At 42.7% G+C, this 19,733-nt stretch overlaps 1 protein-coding gene across 5 annotated transcripts in view; it reads left to right on the top strand.

Moving 5' to 3' along the window:
* The window catches only part of CYSLTR2 (cysteinyl leukotriene receptor 2), a 136,886-nt gene that overhangs the window by 56,243 nt on the left and 60,910 nt on the right, over positions 1-19,733 (top strand). For 3 of the 5 annotated variants that reach the window (XM_034665172.1, XM_019799546.2, XM_034665171.1), the window contains exons 1-2: positions 16,449-16,710; positions 18,423-18,490. The gene's annotated coding sequence lies outside the window, so the exon portion shown is untranslated. Of the gene's footprint in view, positions 1-16,446; positions 16,711-18,422; positions 18,491-19,733 lie in introns of those variants that run through there. The other 2 variants (XM_034665165.1, XM_034665164.1) reach the window with 1 other exon arrangement.

Below are 19,733 nucleotides of genomic sequence, written 5' to 3'. Positions count from 1 at the left end.
TGAAGGCATGTTCTACCTCCAGAAAGAGAAGTGTGTAGACTTTCTGCTGGGGCGGAAGGAGGGGCCGCTACAGGGACCCCGGGTGCCTTTCTGGAAAGAGGAACTGAGAGCCTCAGAGTCACAGCTCATGACGTCATGCTTTTTCTTAGAGCCTGATCTCCCTTCCCTGTCTCATCTTTGAAAGAAACTTTCAACAGCTGGCACAGCAATGTTCAAGGTGAATCATGGATTCTTTGTGTGCTTCACCTGGGCTTTAATTTTTTGGCCATTTATTCAAAGCCTGGCAATAATTAACCAACAATAAGGAAATGACAGAATTTTATTAGAGGAACGCATCAGAAAATAATTTTCTGGAGTCACAGAGAGAACTGTAAACAGCTGAAGTCACACTCGAGCTATTTTGTGTCACCCGGTGCAAAGTCCTTTTCAGTTAAGAGATGGCACCTGCCCTTCCTGAGGACTGTTGGACTCACGCAGTCCACGCGAGCACGTGTCAGGGACCTGGGGAACCCCACGACTGAGTCTGGTAGACCTGCATTGTCCTGTTGTGCAAGCAAAAGCTTCCCTGGAGCTGGAAATAGTGTAACTGCTCTTCCATCACTTTTTGAACTCCCACTTGGTGTTGGGAACGACTAGACTCCGCAAAAGAGAAATCAGAAAAAAACAAAAAGCAGAAATCATATGGTGTTAGCCCTAGAAACCTGTACCTGACACAGAGGCCTTTCCAGTTTCCATTCTGGTCAAACAGCTACCCCTCTCAAGGACCAACATTGAAGCTTATTCTTACTCTAATTAAAATTGCCTGAGGCAAAAGAGGAAAGTTTGTCTAGAAACAACTTCGAGAAGAAACCCCCACAAAAGTCTTTTTACAGCCTCACAACATTTTACCAATGCTGCCCTCTGCAGAGCAAACCTAGAATCTCAACTCAGCAGTGTGTGCAAACTTCTCAACATTGGGTAGTTTGCAGAGAACCTGAAGGTCCACAGGGCTTCAGACTTCGCTCAAAACCCCCCTAAAATAATTAAGAATGATCATGTGCCCTCTTGCATGGTTTTTAAAAACATAGACATATGAATTTGTATCATCAATTTCATAGCTGTGAAGGATGAACGTTCCTACATATGTTATGTGCTTTATTTACATCGTGGCAGACTGAGCTGATCAAATTTATGAAAAATGCCTTCTGTAGCACCTCACGGTAAATACAGTGCTCATTGCCAAACCAATCAATCAAACTAGAATAGCTTTTCAACAGGAAAAAAGTTTGATCGTTCTCCGTTCAATGTGACTGTGCTTTGGTGGCCATGACTGTATTCTTGCGCTCTGACCTGGAGGCAGGAGAGTAGCTGGGGCAGGCACGGGTGATCGGCCTCTGACTTGGTTGTCTATATCCATACTGGGAGCTTTGGCTAGCAGTCCACAAGATGGGAACCCTCCTGACCTGTCAGAATGAGCAGACTGCTGCTGGAAATGGCATTTACCTTTTGCTAAGTAGCTCCTGGGGACCAAAACGTATCTTCAAGACCTCAAGAGAGAGAAGGAAGACTTATTTTCTAGGAGGCCTAATCTTTTTTTAAATTCTTTTATTTATATTTATTTATTTGAGAGAGCACAAAGGTGGAGAAGCAGAGGGAGAGGGAGAAGCAGGCTCCCCGTTGAGCAGAGAGCCTGACATGGGGTTCCATCTGAGGACCCTGGGATCATGACCTGAGCTGAAGGCAGACACTTGACTGACTGAGCCACCCAGGTGCTCCCAGAAGGCCTGATCTTTAAAAAAATTGACAGAGACACATCATGGTCCTGCACTCTAGGCAACCCTGAAGCAAAGCCCTTTTCTGTTAAAGGAGTAGAGCAAGAGTGGAGGGATAAACAGAACCACCTGATCCTGGCTGTGGCCAGAGTGGGGCTCTCAGGTGAATGAAGTCAGTCACCTGTACACTGCAGGACTTTACCCCTTAGGATACTCTATGGAAATCATTTTCTATGTCTTTGACTTCGGTGTTCCTAAAACCAGTTGCCCGAGAAGGTGCCTTGGGTGGCTCTATCCATGGGCCGCCCACTCACTTCTTGTCTTCACCTGCCTTCCACAATCCTCTTCTCCCACCTAACAAAAGAAAGACATGCACCTTTTATCATCTTGCGTTTGACTACATACACCATCCTGGTTGTGAGAATGTGCACCAGACAACAGCACCAGAAGAAAATTCGGATCTAAGAGGAGGAGTTGCAGGAGAGCAAAACAAGAGGAGCCGTCTTCTTTCCTTCTTGAAGGAAATGCTAACGGGCTTGGGGTGGAAGATGTGAAGATGACCTTCTGTCTGCCTTGGAGCGCCTTGAATGCCAGACTAAGACATTCTAAGTATTGCACTGCCTGACAACAGTCTGCTTTTCCAGGCTCAGCACCTGCTGTAGTCTGCATTCTACTGATGGGAATAGAATGTGCTTCTCCACACACCCTGTGCCCTTCCCTCTATCTGACTTGCCTTGACCTTCAACTTGGTCTATCAAAATCACTTTCAAGGCTCAAGTACTGTTTCCTGATTATTCCCTAGTACAAGCCTCTCTCCTTTCTCTTAATCCTATAACATTCTGTACTCTTAGGGCATGTATTATATTTTGCCTAGTGCTATAATTATTTAACTTCACGTCTCATGGTTCTTTGAGGAGAGAGAGAGGTAAATTCATCTTTGTATTTCCCGGTTATCTAGTTCAAGATCTGGTATAGAGCAGGTACTCTGAAAATATTTCAGGTCCCAGGTCCATCCCAGGTTGTGTGAGTTTATAAAATATACCTTCCAAGTAAATACAGATTCGTGTTCTCTGATCAAAGAAAGAACTTCTTCTGATCACACATCTAAAGAATGTCAGGGTGAGTTTGAAACTTAGTAGCGTCTGGAGTTCCAGCAAAAAGTATCTGTGAGGGTAAGGAAATTATGAATGTGATTGGGGATTTTTGTCATGCATAAAGGAAAAACAGGAAGCTCAGTCTGGGCTCATGCATTTCCCCCCTCTCTTGTAGGAGATATTCTGTTGATGACCCGGATTCATTTGTTGATTGAAATAGTCTTTAAAATACACCAAGTATCAAATATCTTTGGGAATGTTTCCAAATCCTATCAAAGACACGGAAACATAAAAAGATAAGCAGACATCAAACTTCATGTAACTCCTGAAGCATATTGGAATCCCCAGTTAAATGTATGGCTGAAACTGAAATGATGGTCCTACCATCACTTAATGGAGACAGAATAAATGAAAAATAGAACAAGGGATGAAAAAGTTGCACCTAAATCATATCTAAATTGGCAGGGACCAAGCTCGTTTTGATATTCATAAATCTGCAAATAAATAGAGTGGCTGGAATGGTTCTGCAGGATAGTAGTTTTCCAAAGCAAATCAATTCAGACAAACCAAAGAATTCAGAAGATTGTCTTACAGACGATGCATAAAGAATTGTGCCTCTGGAAAAATGTGGTTCTATTTTACCCTGTAAGAACGAAAGTCTTAGCTATCAAGTGGGAGAGCAAATTCTTGAATGGAAATGTGTGTCAAGGCTCATGGTACGGCACGACAATTTCTGCCTGGGGGCTTCTTGTTAGATCCGCTGGTAACCAGCTGAATGACTTTGCCCAAAAATCTGGCCATTTTTATACTTTAAAAATTGAACATTGGACAATGAGTGCAGACAGAAGATAGGAAACTTTGGACTGCTAATTAGTCTTATTGGAGAGTCACCCATTCTTTTTTTTTTTTTTTTTTTTTAAGATTTTATTTATTTATTTGAGGGAGAAAGAGCACGGGGGCGGGGGGCAGAGGGAGAGGGAGAAGCAGGCTCCCTGCTGAGCAGGGAGCCTGACAGGGAGCTCCACCCTGGGAATCCAGGATTTGACCTGAACCGAAAGCGAACACTTAACTGACAGAGCCACCTAGGTGCCCTGAGGAGTCACCCATCCTTTAGATGCTGAAGTTTAGAGAATTCATCTACCAAGTCTCTTACCCAACCTGCCCTTCCTCATTGAGCACCTACTACAAGCTCTGCACACCGGGCACCTGAGTAGAGTAGTTGGCAGCCAGGGTGTTCCCATGGAAACCAGTTCTACTCCAGGAGAGTTTTCCAGTCTGGCTGTAAATTGGGGTTAGCGAGGGCAGCCTCAATCCCGCTAAGAAACAAAGCCAGCCTTTCAGAGGAGTGAGAAGCTGGTGCATTACCACATGCTTTTCCAACATCCTCTATAAAAACCCTTTGTGGTGCTCACTGGATGACCTCTCACCGACCTTTCTCTTATGTTCTAAATGCCATTCTCATGCCAAGCTTGATGAGGGTTTTTATTCTTTCTGCAATAGTAGGGTTGTCAGATTTAGCAAATAAAGACATAGGACATCTGGTTAAATTTGAAGTCCAGATAAAAAACAAAGAATTTTTTAATATACAACACACGGGACATAGTTATACTAAAAACTATTCTTTCTCTATCTGAGACTGACTATAATGGGATATCTTGTGGGCAATTCTATACAGGGATTCAAATGTCCTAATTTTCACATCCATTGTCTTTGCTGTTTATCCCTCATATCAGGAAATAATGCGGCACAACCAGGAACTACTTTAGTTACCTAAAAAGGACATGCACTATGCCTCCTGAAAAAAATTATGAATAACACATAATAGGTACACTGTTTATTAATGAGCGTTCTGAAGGTTGTCTAGTCTCTCCTCTGATGTGAGAAGTATTTCCTTTTAGTCTTTACCTCTTTGTTTCCACCTCTGGCACCACTTGTCTCACTTTCTTCAATAAAAAAAAGGAAAAATCCTTTATTTCACCTCTGTAATGTGAAGCACAGCGGTTCTCAAATCCTTTAGCTATATAGTGTTTGTACTCCCACGGGTTCTGAATCCAATCATGGAACAGCCACCCTGTACCTACCCTGGGTTTCTGTTGCTGAGTAGTGCTTGTATGAAGTAAAGATGACCTTCACATTTCAGTTTAAATATTTGGAACAGACACTTTGTTTTCTTTTCTTTTCTTTCCTTTTTCGTTTTCTTTTTTTTAATTAGCATAGTAATGGGGGGGCAGTCTAGGGATCAGCAACAACCCATGTCTTCATGGCTCACTTTCGGGTACTTCTGTTTTTAACTATCGTCAGCACGCAACACTTCCTTCCGAGGGTTTGCATGTGTGCTGGGCAGCTCCTCGGGGCTGGCGGCCTCACACTGCCTGGGACACAGGCTGAAGGCAAGTCCTTGACAAATTGTGTTTGGAGACACAGCATTTAAACTTCCATCATTGACAAAAAATTTTTAAGAAACCCCAAAAAACAAAACAAAACAAAAAAAACCCACTTCCATTATTGTGTAGTTAGGGAGTTTAGGGATGAGGGCCTAAGGGGGGGGGGTGGACCTGCCCTTTGTTTTACTCATCTCATTTAATCTTCGTGGGGCCGCAGATGAGGCACAGATAGCTGAGTCGGGGATTCAAATCTTTGGATTCTGGCTTCCCTGCTCTCATCATTTTTTTTTTCCTCCTGGAGGTTTCCCATGGCTATAATTTAATTTCCTTTATGCAGCAGCTGAAAATAATAACATATTTTCTATAATCCCTTGTGTGTGTGTTTGGGGGGGGTAAACAAATACACGCTGTTTGTTTAACAAATATTGCAAATCTCCAGAAGAATACAAAGTAGAGGTGTCTGCATCTCTGACTTCTTTTCTGTTTCCCCAGTGGCACTATTTCCCGAGGTAACCACTCTGAACAGTTTGGGGCCCAGTCCCAGTGTTTATTGTGGACATGAATTCCTTGGTGCTTTCTGTCTCTTCATCAATTTCTGCCACAGGCCTGCCTTTCCTTCACTGGGTGATTTCTTCACAGCTTTCCAGTGTGTTAGAGAAGCCCAAAGGGTGTGGCGCTGGTGTCGCGCCAGCCTGGGTATTTAATCCATCCTTGCACGGTCTCTCATTTACTTCGGGAAAAGTCTCTCCTTCACTGAGGAGACTTCTTTCTTGATCTGGGAGTGTTTTTTTTGGCTGGGGGAGAACGTGGGTGTGGCGGTGGATAGGAGGGTTAGGAAAGGTGGAAAGAAAGATCACCGTGTTGGAATAAATGAGTGGGCCTTCCTTCAGAATAATTTCCCTGGGTGATAGGTCCTGAGGTTTAAGAGGACTGTTGCAAGATTTTACTGCAGCCCAAATAATTTATCTCAAACAAAGTGCACCAGGGGTTTAGCTTTCTGGCTTTCATGGTAGGATTTGTCAGGGTAGCTTAGTGTTTTGATTAATTAGCTTAAAGCTGGGATTCTATATAAATACAAATTGTCACCTCCCCCACCTCCTGAGTCCCTCTTAGGCACAGAAATGGGTAACGGCCGAGGAAAATGAGGTGAGTTGGAATTACTGGCTGGCTGTGACTTCACCGAGTTTCGTCTCTCAGAGGGTTACTATCCATCCAAGTTGCAGGCTCGGCCTTCGCCATCCAGGCCGGCTCATGAGACTAATGGAATAGGAACGCAGGGCTCCAATAAGGCAAAATGTGTCATCAAAATTCTGATCTTCGTAGATACAAAGGAACATGTACTTACAGAGTTCTCCAGTGGTTTGGACTCTGACTTCATGCTCACTGGTCATTGATGCTTATTTTCCAGGCAAAGCAGAGTGAGATGGAGAAGGGAGGACTCACAGGGTGGCCCGAGCAGGTGCAGACTGGCTCCGTCTGGAAGCGGTGGATGGGTAGGCAGAAAGAGCCAGGCTTGGGGGTCATAGGTCCCTGCCATTGATGGCTGGGTGAACTTTGGCACGAAACCTAATCTCTGGGGCCACTGGAAGTTAGTGGATGTGAGGCTCTCCTCCCTGGATTTGTCTGCAAATTCCTTAGCACATTGCACATAATAACTGCCGAACAAAGACCAGGTAATATGTGGCCATTACTTTGTCCCATCTGGGTTTTATCATTTCTTTGCTTTTGACACTTTTCTCTCAGAACCTGCAGAGGGTGGCAGAACGCTGTGGTAGGCTCTCCCTTCTTGCTGCCTCAGGTTCTCAAGGGGCCATCTCCCTGTTAGGGGCAACAGGCATAGGGCAAAAAGCCCGTGAGACTTTCAGGGGCCCGTGATAATATTTTAATTTCTCTTAAAATCAGAAGAAAAAACCCCACATGTTAATGAATACATAACAATGAATCCAGCCTGCATTATATTGATCCTTATACTGGTGCAGTCGTCAGATAAAATGTTTAGTACTTTTTTTTTTTTCCATGGAGGAAGAAGGGTCTTGGAAGGCAAAAGAGGCTTGAGCCCTCAAATCATGATGCAAACCTGGAGGTTTTGGAACTCACTTCAGGTTGTCAGTTGGCAGCCAGAGCTGCCTTTTGGCAAAGGCCAGAAGGGCTGAGCCACCAAAATCCCTTGTTCGTGGGGATTTAGGAGACACCCTTTATCAGCTACGGAAAAGCACATGCACCTTTTTCTGGAGAAAACCTTCAGTGCCTGGATGAGCAGAGTAAACAGCCTCTGTTTGCCCAGGTGACTTACTGGGTAGGAGTCTGAAGGGAGGCCTTCAGAGATGATGAGCTGCCCTGAATTCAGTGTTTGGGATGAAGGGGGCCACACAAGGACCCTTTTCAAATAGCTAAAGTGTGCATCTTAGATCCTATATCCTTTTTGACACCAGGATTTGTATTTATTTATTTTTAAAGATCTTATTTATATATGAGAGAAAGAGAGAGGGAGAGCACAAGCAGGGGGAGCAGCAGGCAGAGGGAAAGGCAGGCTTCTTGCTGAGCAAGGGGCCCAATGTGGGACTTGATCCAAGGATCCTGGGATCATAACCTGAGCTGAAAGCAGACGCTTAACCAACTTAGCCACCCAGGCATCCCAATGCCAGGATTTTTAAAGGCAGTCTCTTCATAATGTACCACATTCCCTAGCCTTTTCTTTGCATTTTTAACTTTTATTAGTGGAATGTACATGCACAGACACACAGACAACCTCCCCCCCACACACACACACAGCCTAATGGTCGTAAAGATTAAAACAAATATCAACAGTGTCTTGTTTCACATTTGTCTCTCTGCCTCCTTATTCCTACTCCCTGAAGGCAATCACCTTCAACCCTCCTAAACCCCTTCTATTTTTCTGGTATTTAACTCCATATTTCTAAGGAATATAAACATACTGCTATTTCCTGACTCATCAGACAGTAGCTATTGTCCTGTTTGGAGAGATGAAGACTTAGCTGCCATACACCTGCACCTCATTTCTTCTCTCTCCCCCAGCTACCAATAACATGATATAAAAATTTTTATTCAATCTACATTTAGAAATTTCATTATTAGCACTATGGGAATGTCCACCACTGAGCCAACCATTATATCCCCTTTCTTATATCATATTTAGATTCTCCAGAAGTTAATATTTGCCTCACTTTAAATATTGGTTTAGTTATCATTTTGTACCGCTCTTAAATTCTTCCTAAAGTGTCCAAGGAATGTGTAAACTATGATCAAAAGCATCATGTAAGTTACCTGTTGCTCTCATCCCTCTGGAGCCCTGCTAGAACATGGAGTGGGCTTACTGTCCACTCTGCTGGTCTCCTGGCATTCCTTCCCATGGCTCTACTACGTGGGATCATGGGGTTCCAGATCCACTGATCACCCCTTTTTTCTGTTTCCACTCTTTCCCCTTCTTCTCATATTTACTCTTATGATGGTAGCTTCTTTTGGAAGCATACCAGAGACATAAATTTTTTCAAGTCATTCTGCATCTGAAAATGTCTTAATTCTGCATATTTTCTTGACAGATTAGCTTCCTAGATTTTTAAACCATTTTTCTTCCAGTGTTGTTGAGACGTCCAAAGCAATTCTGATGTTTAGTCCTTTATATTTGATTGTGTTTCCTTTCTGGAAGCTTTTAGGACATTCTCTCTATCCCAGGAGTTCTGAAACCTCATAACCCCTCATGGGTCTTTTTCACTCATTGTGTTGGCCATTTGGTGGGCTCCTTTCAACTTAGAGACTTCTTTCCTTCAGCTCTGTTAGATGTTCTCGTACTTGTCTTTAACATGTTCCTCCTTCTCTTGTTTTTCAATTCTCCCTTTGTAGATCTCCTATTAGTCAGATATGTTCCACCTGGTAGCAATCCTCTAATTTTCTTATATTTTTCCCCTCCCTGTCTTATTGTGCTTCCTTCTGGGTCATATTACCTTTATCTGCCGAGTGTTCTCTTCACAGAAAAGTCTCTAAATCTCAAAAATCTTTTATCATCTTCTAAAAAATGTGGACATTCCTTGTCCATCATTGTTTCCTCTTGTGTTCTCTTTACCTCTGTGGATTTATACCTTTTAATTCCTTGATCGTCACGTTGGTGGTTGTTTGCAGAAGGTGGATTTGGGGGAATGTACAGGTAGGGATAGGACAGGAAGCACCTGCTTTCAACACACACTGGACTCTGATGATGAGATAAATCGAGATAAACCGAGATAAACCAGCTGGGGTTTCGCTCCCGCCAAGGCCCAGTGCCAGCTCAGCCAGCCAGAGGCCTGGGCAGAGGCAAGCCTGAGGCTGTGCAAGATCGCCACGCTCCCGGGGGATTTCTGCGCCATCCTGAGGCTGGAACTGCCCTCTTAGCATCTGCACCAGGAAGAAAGACAGCTTCTCAGACAGCAGTTTCACCCAACTCACTGCGCTCCTCAAGTTCTGTTTTCTTCAAGGAGGTGCAGGGAGGAGGGTCCTTTTCCTTGAGTCATAGCCTCCTAACAATGGGCCCTCCTGTGCTCTGATCCTCTGCAAACACACACACACACACCGCATGCACTACATACACACACACACACAATGCCCTATACACACACAATACATACATACACACTGCACACACACACACACAGGCATACACACACCCTCCTTTTAACCAACATAATAGCAAAACAATATATTTTTTCATTTGCTCATTCAGTGATCAATTATTAAGACCCTAGTAAGTACCAGGCCTGTTCTAGATTCTGGACATTTGTGATGAACAAAAGACAACAAAGAGCTTACTTTTTGTGGGAGAAAAACAATGAATGTAAAAGCAAATAAAAATAATGTAACACAATATGCAGCTGTGGTAAGTGTTATGAAATGAAACAAAGCAAGGTTTGGAGACTAGGGATTAGACCATGGGGTGGGGCTAGATAAGGTACATAAGGAAGATTAGGAAGGCCTTTCACCTCCTCAGGTCATCTGCGAGCCAAGTTCCTTATGAGTTAATTTCCGCAATTTCCAACCTTACCTCTTTAAATGCCAAAAAAGTTTTCATTCTAACTAGTTTTGACTGAAATCAACTTTAAATGCACTCTACACCTCTGCCTCATAATGCAGGAATCCAGCGTCTTTTCTTAATAAAAGATTCGATTACTGGGAATCCCTGGTCGTGCCCTGGGCTAGGATATAGGCCAGCAGTTCTCAGAGTGTGTCCCTGGACGAGCAGCATCAATAACCCCCAGAACCTGTTCGAAATGCACATCCTCAGACCCCACTCCAGACCCACTGGATCTGCAACTCAGAGTGGCGTCCAGTAACCCTGTTTAACAAGCCCTCCGGGTGATTCCGATGCCCACCGGGGCCTGATATGGGGCTGCCAGCAGTGGCTGTGATGGTGGGCAGCATCTTTGCCCCATCCGCAAGGGGTGCTGCCTCCTTCCTGTGGGTTCTGTCTCACCAAGGGTTGTCAGCGTTCATTTGCCGTGGCTGGCATCAGAATGTCTCTGTCTAGTTTGGATTCCCTTCACATTTGCTGCTTCTAATCAGCCCTGTGCTGAGAAACCAGATCACCAGCCATAACTTCATGATGCAAAGACTAGGAATAAATTCGAGGGCTGCCTGTTGTTAGTAATTTGATCGTTCACCATCATGGCATTGGCTGGTGGAGAGAACACAGGCCTCTGGCGTCAGAGAGACCTGGATTTCAGTCCAGAACCCCACCCGTGCAGGGAGTTTGACAGCTACTCTGTACCTATCCCAGTTATGCATTCTGGAAAGGGGAATTAATTACAGGATGGGTCAGAACCACACTGGCCCCACTGTGAGATAAATCTGAACTAAAATGTCATTGATCCCCTGACCTCTGTAAGCTTCCACTCTGACTGGTGGACCTCAGTGAGGTTTGGAGCCCACTAGAATTAGTGTCAGTTAAGAGTTAGTGTCCAGTCTGATTATTTCCTTTTCTCCAGTGCACAGTCACCCTGGTCAATGGCCAAAGTTCCCCTGAGGAGAAGGCTGGGATGAAAGTTAATAATGCAAATTTTTAGCAGTGTAGCAGGGTCCTTTCTCAGGGGGATATAACCTCCCATCTTACTTGTTGCAGAGTCTTGCTGGAGTTACAGCAAGAATTGTCTAGAACCAGTGACATGCTCAGTAAGTGCTGGGACATACGAGGGAGGGACTGATCAAGGTGTGATGTGTTTTGTTGCACGTCATTGTCTCTCAGAAAAATTTACTCGATCTTTATCCTGTTTTAAGAAACAGCCTTCAAAATATTTTTGTGATATATCACATATCATGCAATTCATTCATTTAAACCACACCATTTAATGACTTTTAGTGTGTTCCCAAAATTGTACATCCATCACATAATCAACTTTAGCAATTTTTTATTACCCTAACAAAGAAATGATACATCCTAAGCCATCACACTTCCCACAATCTCCTTACTGCCCCTAGCCCCAAGCAACCACTAATCTATTTTCTATCCCTATAGATTTTCCTATTCTGGACATTTCATATAAATGGTATTCTACAGAATGTGGTCCTTTGTAACTGGCTTCTTTCACTTAGCATAATGTTTTTGAAATCCATCCATGTTGAATAGCATATATTAGTTACTTCATATTTTTACTGCCACGTAATATTTCATTGTATGGATATATCACATTTCATTTATTTATCAACTGATGAATTGGGTGTTGGGTTTTTTTTTTAACTTTTTGGCCATTATGAATGATGCTGCTATCAATATTTATGTCCAAATTTTTATACGGATGTATGTTGCTATGGACTGAATATTTGTGTTCCCCTAAATTCATATGTTGAAGCCCTAACTCCCAATGTGATGGTGTTAGGGGGTGATTAGGTCATGAGGGTGGAGCCCTCACGAATGGGATTAGCGCTCTTATAAGAAGAGGAAGAAACCAAGAATCTTCAGTGCATGCTCTCTCTCTCTGTATCTCTTTCTCCATTATGTGATGACATAACAAGAAGGTGCCAGTTGTAAACAAGGAGGAGGGCTCGCAACAGAAACCAAACGTGCTGGCACCCTGATCTCAGACTTCCAGCCTCCAGAATTATAAGAAATAAACACGTTTGTCATTTAAGCCACCTGATCTATGGTATTGTTATAGCAGCCCAAACTGACTGTACGATGTATGTTTTCATATGTCTTGGATATATACCTAGAAATGGAATTGTGAGATCATATTGGTAACGCTAAAGTTTATTTTTTTAAGATTTTATTTATTTATACGAGAGAGAGAGAGAGAGCACATGTGCACAAGTGGGGGGGCGAGCAGGGGGAAGCAGGCTCCCCACTGAGCAGGGAGCCGTATGTGGGACTCCATCCCAGGACTCTGGGAACATGACCTGAGCCGAAGGCAGACGCTTAACTGGCTGAGCCACCCAGACACCTGGTAACTCTATGTTTAAACATTTGAGGAGTTGCCAGACTATTTTCCATAGCAGCCACACCACTTTACATCCCCATCTGCAGTGTACAAGGGTTCCAATTTCTCCGCATACTTACCAGCACTTATTATCTGACTTGTTGAATATAGCTGTCCTGGTGGATGTGAGATGCTGTCTTATTGTGGTTTTGATTTGTATTTCCCTGCTGGCTAATAATGTTGAAAAATGTTTCATGTGTTTATTGGCCGTTTGCTATCTTCTTTGGAGATATGCCTATTCAGGTCCTTTTCCTATTTTAAAATTGGCTTATTTTTTTTTTTATTGAGTTGTAAGGGTCCTTTTTGTATTATACATACAAGTCCTTTATCAGATACACAATTTGCAAATATTTTCTCCCATTCTGTAGGCTGTCTTTTTACTTTTACTTGGTGTCCTTTGAAGCACTAAAGTCTTAATTTTGATGATACATTATTTTTAATCTATGTATATTTTGTCACATGTACTTTGGTGTCATACTTAACAAACCATTGCCTAATCCAAGATCACAAAGATTAATCTTATGTTTTCCTCTAAGACTTTCATAGTTTTAAGTCTTATGTTTAGACATTTAATCATTTGAGTTAGTTTTTGTTAGTGATGGTATGAAATAAGGGGTCTAACGCCATTCTTCTGCATATGGGCATCCAGTTGCCCCAGCACCATTGGTTGGAAAGACTTTTCTTTCCCCATTTAATTGTCTTGGCATTCTTGTGAAAAAATCAGTTGGTTTACCCATTTTATTTCTTTTTAAATTTTTACCCCCCAAACTTTGCTGGTGCAGATATTGATATGGGAAAACACAAACAGACGAACCAACAGGCGCATTGAACAAAAGCAAGCAGGGCAGAATATTCCACTATTTCTGGATGGCCATGGAGTATGGCCTCCATCCTACGTTAAGTCCTTCTATGTCTGTTTAAGTGCACACTGGCCACTTTGTCCATTAACTTGCCACTTGACATCATGTATTGAAAAGATTGTATTCTATCTCAAAGCAAACAAAACAGAGACCTTTGAAAAGATGCTGGCTCTAGACAATTTAGTAGACGTTAACATTTGCTACAATTCAACCAGCTTTATTTCTGCTTAGAATAAGATTTTGGCCAACCTGGGAGTCCACTAAAATTTTAGTTGTCAAATAAACCTGTTGAGGACATTGTTGCCTTTCTTTTGGAGTTATGCATCCTTTTAAAGGCTGCAGTTGAAGCAGTTGCTCGGTTCCAGGATTGCCGTCCCATTAAACTTTTGATTCAGGGAGACCGCCCATTTATAATAATGGCATAGTGATGTTAAATGTGTCAGAAATTTCAGGAGCTGAAATTCAAATACTGTCCATTGCAAACAGATCTCTTGTTGATAGGGAAGGGAAGAGGGAATGTGTGTTCCCTAACAACTTGGGATCAGTTCAAACATGCCAGACTTTCCCTTGGTTCAAGCACTGTCCGCCAAGCCACAGAGGCAGGGAACAGAGGCTTCGGAGAAAAACCATCTTAGGAGAGTTTATCATTCAAAACCATCAAATGGAGGCTCACATCACTCAACTTTGGGTGATCTTCATTGTGTGAGTTGAATCCCATTCAGAAAAATTACAGCAGAGCTACCAAGGGCCTATAAGTCATCTCCAATTATAGGAGATTCTTCAGTCTGGCTTCAGATTTCAATGTCATTTCCATCTGTTCCACTGAACACCTCTTACAAGCAAAGCTCCATATGAGTATAATGGGGAGTTGGAGGTAAAGATGAATATAGAAAGGCACGATCCACACTGTGATGGAGTTTATAATTCATCAGGACTTTGCCAGAACTGAATGTTGAAAGAACCAAGCACTGTTTAAAAAATTATGGAGTTTTTATTAGGCAATAGTTCTTATGTTTGGTGTTTCCCTGAACCACCCTCAGGTTCAATGATTCAGTAGGAGTAGAGTCAGCAAAACGGTTATAATAATGGTTATAGTTTATTGCGGTGAAAGGATACAGATTAAAATCAACAACAGAAAAAGTCACACAGGATAGAGTCTAGGAGAGATCTGGCACGAACTTCCGGTTGTCCTCATCCAGTGGGATCATGCTTACTTCTTCAGGTGGAAATGTGTGGCAATGCACACAGATTAGAGCCAACAAGGAAAGCTCACTGAGTCTTGGAGTCCAGACTTTTTATTGGGGTTCTATTATACATGCATGGCTGACTGCCCATGTGGTTGACCTAACTCCAGGCCCTCCAGAGATCAGGGCAATACCGTATGGCCTGAGGCCCTCAATAAATCACATTGTCAGCATAAACCACCTGGTATAGCCTAAGAAACTTAAGTAAACAAAGATACTTTTATCAGGCAGGATATTCCAGTGACCTAGAGGTTATCTTCTAGGAATCGAATAAGGGCCAAACCTTTTTGGGAAATGTACATGTTTGGACAACCCAGACTTGCTGAAATTATCCTTTACTACACAGAACCCAAAAGCATTCTTATTGTTAAAAATGCAGACATTACAGACAGGTCTAAATGACCCCTCTTCATGCAGCAGCATCTTTACAAATGTAACACTGTTTGCCTAGGTGCTGTTGCTAGAAGCTCTGTTGTAGTGTGCGCTGGGACCCTGTCTCAGAACAGCTTCAACATTAGTAAGAAGACAGATGGTGTAAAACATGCTTAGCATTGGAATAACTTTCCACATACTTCCCAAGGAATTCTCATAAGGACTCAGAGATTACATTCCATCTGAATATAGATACATTGTGGGAAAGTTAAAATAAAACTTTTCTCTTAGGAAAAGAAGATGACTGAAGAGACACTTATTCCCAAGCCAGCTATGAGTCTGCAGTGGCTTATGCTAGCTCCTTTGGGATCACTAGGGGAGGAGTATGGAATTGGAATGCTGTCATCAGAATCGAGCTTGAGTTCTGGCTCTGCCACTTCTTGGTGACTATAGCAGGTTGACTTGTGTCATCCCCCAAAAGATATGTCCAAGTCCTAAACCCTGGTACCTGTGCATGTGACCTTCTTTGGAAATAGGGTCTTTGCAGATGTAATGAAGTTAAAGATCTGGAGATGGTGTCAGCCTGGATTTGAGGTGGGACACGAATCCAGTGACTGGCATGCTAATAAGAGAAAGGAGAGGGANTGAGTTCTGGCTCTGCCACTTCTTGGTGACTATAGCAGGTTGACTTGTGTCATCCCCCAAAAGATATGTCCAAGTCCTAAACCCTGGTACCTGTGCATGTGACCTTCTTTGGAAATAGGGTCTTTGCAGATGTAATGAAGTTAAAGATCTGGAGATGGTGTCAGCCTGGATTTGAGGTGAGACACGAATCCAGTGACTGGCATGCTAATAAGAGAAAGGAGAGGGAAATTTAACAGACACAGAGACACGCGAGGAGGAGGCCGTGTGGAGATGGAGGCAGAGATTGGAGCCCTTCAGCTTCAAACCAGACAATGCCAGGATGGAGGCTGCCCCCAGGAGCTAGGAAGGATTCTTCCCCAGTCGCTCCAGAAGCAGCTAAGTCTGCTGAAAACTGGATTTCAGACTTCTGGGTTCAAAGACTGTGGGAGGATGCCTTTTTGTTGTTCCAAATCACCAAGTTTGTGGCAATGTTTTATTGCAGTGCCAGGAAGCTAAAACAGTGACCTTGTGCCACTTTCTGAACTTATCTAGTCTGTATCAGCTATACGACAGTGATATCTACCTCTTGAGAGGATTAAACAAGATAATGTATAAATAATAGTGAGAAGTCTTTCTAATTTGAAACTTCTGTTTTCCTAGTAATTCTCAAAAGCTTCATGAAGATGCTGCTTTGGGCATTTTGGTGTATAGTTTTACACTTTTTTGGCATTTACACTGTGAACTCAATGGAAGATGAACTTCAGAGCAAGATTCTACAGGATCTCATATGATTTCAGTGCAAAAGAGTGAGAAAAGAGAAAGAGGGTTTGGAACAAGTGTCAGCTACCTAGGCTCCCCTTTAAGAGATACATATCTCCTTCCATTAATTACAGCCATTGCTGAGTGACTTCATCATTTGGAAAGGTAAGTCCTAAGGGCTGGGGGTCCTAGACCGGGAGGATGCATCAAGCTACATTCATTGTGTCAGTGCAGGGTGGTGAACACAACCACTGCTGCTTTCCTCTGGGTCCTCTGTGTTGATGCTGTGCTTTTACCACAAAATACCAGAGGGCAAGAAGGGGCAAGAACTACATCCTTAACAGGAAAAATTATTCCCAAGTGCACTGAAAAGGCTTATCACCCCAGGAGCCCAGAATCACCATAACTTCTTGCTGTGGTTTGGCCTCTTCATCATCTTGGCATGGTGGCCTGTCATTACTTACCCACAAGTCCGGAAGAGCAGTCTTTGGTGTAGGTGCTACTGTAGACCCAGATCATTTGCCCCTGTTATGAGAAGGACTTATGTTAAAGAAGCCCCCGGCCCACTCCCTTAAGATAATCAAATCCTCTACTCATTGGCATTGGTGGTAGGGGGAGTAGATAGAAACTTAGTTTATTAGGCACTTACTCTGTGCCAGGAACAATGTCAGCTGCATTTACATACATTTTTTTTCTCACTTAATCCTCTTTGGATTAATTTGGAAAGATTCTAGCTTAAATTAGATATGGGGAATGTGGCCTGCAGATAAACTGAACAAAGACTTCAGTCTTCACAAGCTATTGGGAGAAGGATTATCTGCCCTTACAGGATACCTTTTGTTAAGGAACCACAGTTTTGTCCCAGCACAATCATTCATTCATTTTCATTCATTATTTCAACAAATTTTTACTAAATGCCTTTTATGTATTAGAAATCTCCACCCCGTGAAGCTTATATTCTAGCTTGGGAAGAAGACAATAGATTAGTAAAATATATGCTATGTGAAAAGCTATTTTGCAAGATGGAAAAAATAGAGAAGAGTAATAAGGTTTGGAAGTGCAGGGGTAAACAGGGTAGTCAAGGTACATATCACTGAGAAGGTAACACCTGAGCAAAGACTTGAAGCAGGTGAGGAAATGTAGGTGCCTGGGGAAGAGCCTTCTAAGCAGAGGCAGAGGCCCTGCTGTGGGAGTGTGCTTGGTTTGTACAAGGAGCAACAGAAACAGCAGCAAGGATAGAGTAAACAAGGGGAGATCACCAGGGGGGAGGTAGACGAGGTGAGGGCAGGAAGACAGCATAGAGGACCTTATCAGCAACTGTAAGGACTGACATGGAAGTTATTGCAGGTTTTGACTGAAGGAGTGATCAGATTAGAACCACCCTTTAAAGGGATCACTCTTGAGTCTATGTTGATATAGACTACAGAGCGGTGTGTCGGTTTCCTAGGACTGCTGTAACAAGTGCCACAAGTTGGTGGCTTAAAACAACAAAAATCTATTTTCTAAGCATTTTGGAGACTAAAAGTCTGAAATCAAGGTGTCAGCAAGGCCACACTCCCTCTAAAGGCTCTGGGGGGCGTTGGAGAGAATCCTTCCTGGCTTCTTCCAATTTCTGTTGGTTAAGGGCATTCCTTGGTGTTCCTTGGCTTGTGGTAGCATACCTCCAACCCCTGCCTCCATCTGCACATGGCCTTCTTCCCTGTATCTCTGTGTCTCTAAATCTTTCTCTCATAAGGACACCAGTTGTTAGATTAGGACCCACCCCAATCTGACCTCATCTTAACTTGATTATGTTTGCAAAGACCTTATACCGAAATAAGGTCATATTTACAGATACTGATGTTAGGACTTTAACATATCTTTTTTTTGGGACACAGTTCAACCCACAGAAAGAATCAAGGGTGGAAGCAAGAAGCCCAGCTAAGAAGCAGTGGCAGCAACCCAGGTAAGAGAGAGATTTTAACCTTGGATCTAAGTTGTATTAGAAGAGTAGTGAGACCAGAGTCAGACCAGGCATGGTCTGATATATTTGAAATCTGAGTGAGAAGTGTTTCTGACATATTGGAAATCAAAAAAAGAGGCATCAGGGATGTCTCAAGGTTTTTCATGTGAGCACTTAGAAGATTAGAGACGTCATTAACTGAAGTGACAAAGGCTGTGGGAAGAGCAGACTTGGGGTATGAAGATCAGGTGTTTGATTTTGAACGTGTTTAATTTAAGATGTCTTTTAGACATCCAGTAAAAATGTTGAGTAGGAAATCGAATAATCAAATCCATAGTAGTTCAGGGAGAGGTCCAACCTAGAGATATAATTGGGAATCATGGACATATAGATGGTAAACTCCTTATCTTGGTCGTTCTATAGACACAGTATCGGGAAAATATTTACATGAAAACTATAGCTGGATATCTGGAAGTTATTCTGATGTTGAAAAAGGCTGTGAAAGAGTAAAGTATTTGCCAGGCTCTTAGCAAAACCCTCAAAGTCACTTATTCTTTTGTGGGAAAGAAATATGACAAAGAAACTTGGTCACTTAGGACAATAGGTAACATTGAGTTCCTACTATTTGCCAGATTTTTTTGGTAAATTCTTTCATCCAATACTTATAATAACCCTTTGAGATTGGTTGGTACTGTCAACAGCCTCAATTACAAAAGAGAAAACCTAATTTTAAGGTGGTTAGGTAACTCACTCAGAGATATCCAGCTTCCAAGTGGCACAGTGGAGAGTCAAACCATGTTTGCCTGAGAGTGGAGCTGGAGGTGTTGAACACTGTGTTATTTAACCTGACATGTGCCTGTATGCCTTTTGTAGAGCTGTCTAAGAAAAGCACTTCTTTGGAATACATTTCTCAAATTTCCTCCAATTTCCTATCCTATTCTTAACTTTTGATTACCCTCAACCCCTCATTTCTACTTTTTTTCTTTTTTTTTTTTTTTTAAGTAGGGGGCTTGACCTCAACATGGGGCTTGAACTCATGACTTTGAGATTGAGAGTCACATGCTTTACTGACTGAGCCAGTCAAGGGCCCCTGAACCCCTTACTTCTGACAGTATGTCTGAATTTCCCATGGGTGAGGTTAAATAACTTTTTGTTCAGAAAGGAATGCTTACTAAGCTGTTGCGTCAAGGCCCATCGCCTTCCAGCTGGAGACAACAATGGCTGCTAGGACCCACATAGCCAGAGA

Source organism: Ailuropoda melanoleuca, chromosome 7 (genome assembly GCF_002007445.2).
Source record: "Ailuropoda melanoleuca isolate Jingjing chromosome 7, ASM200744v2, whole genome shotgun sequence".
Taxonomy (NCBI): Eukaryota; Metazoa; Chordata; class Mammalia; order Carnivora; family Ursidae; genus Ailuropoda; species Ailuropoda melanoleuca.
The sequence above is the reverse complement of the archived record's forward strand: the minus strand, read 5'-3'. Positions and strand labels throughout refer to the sequence as shown.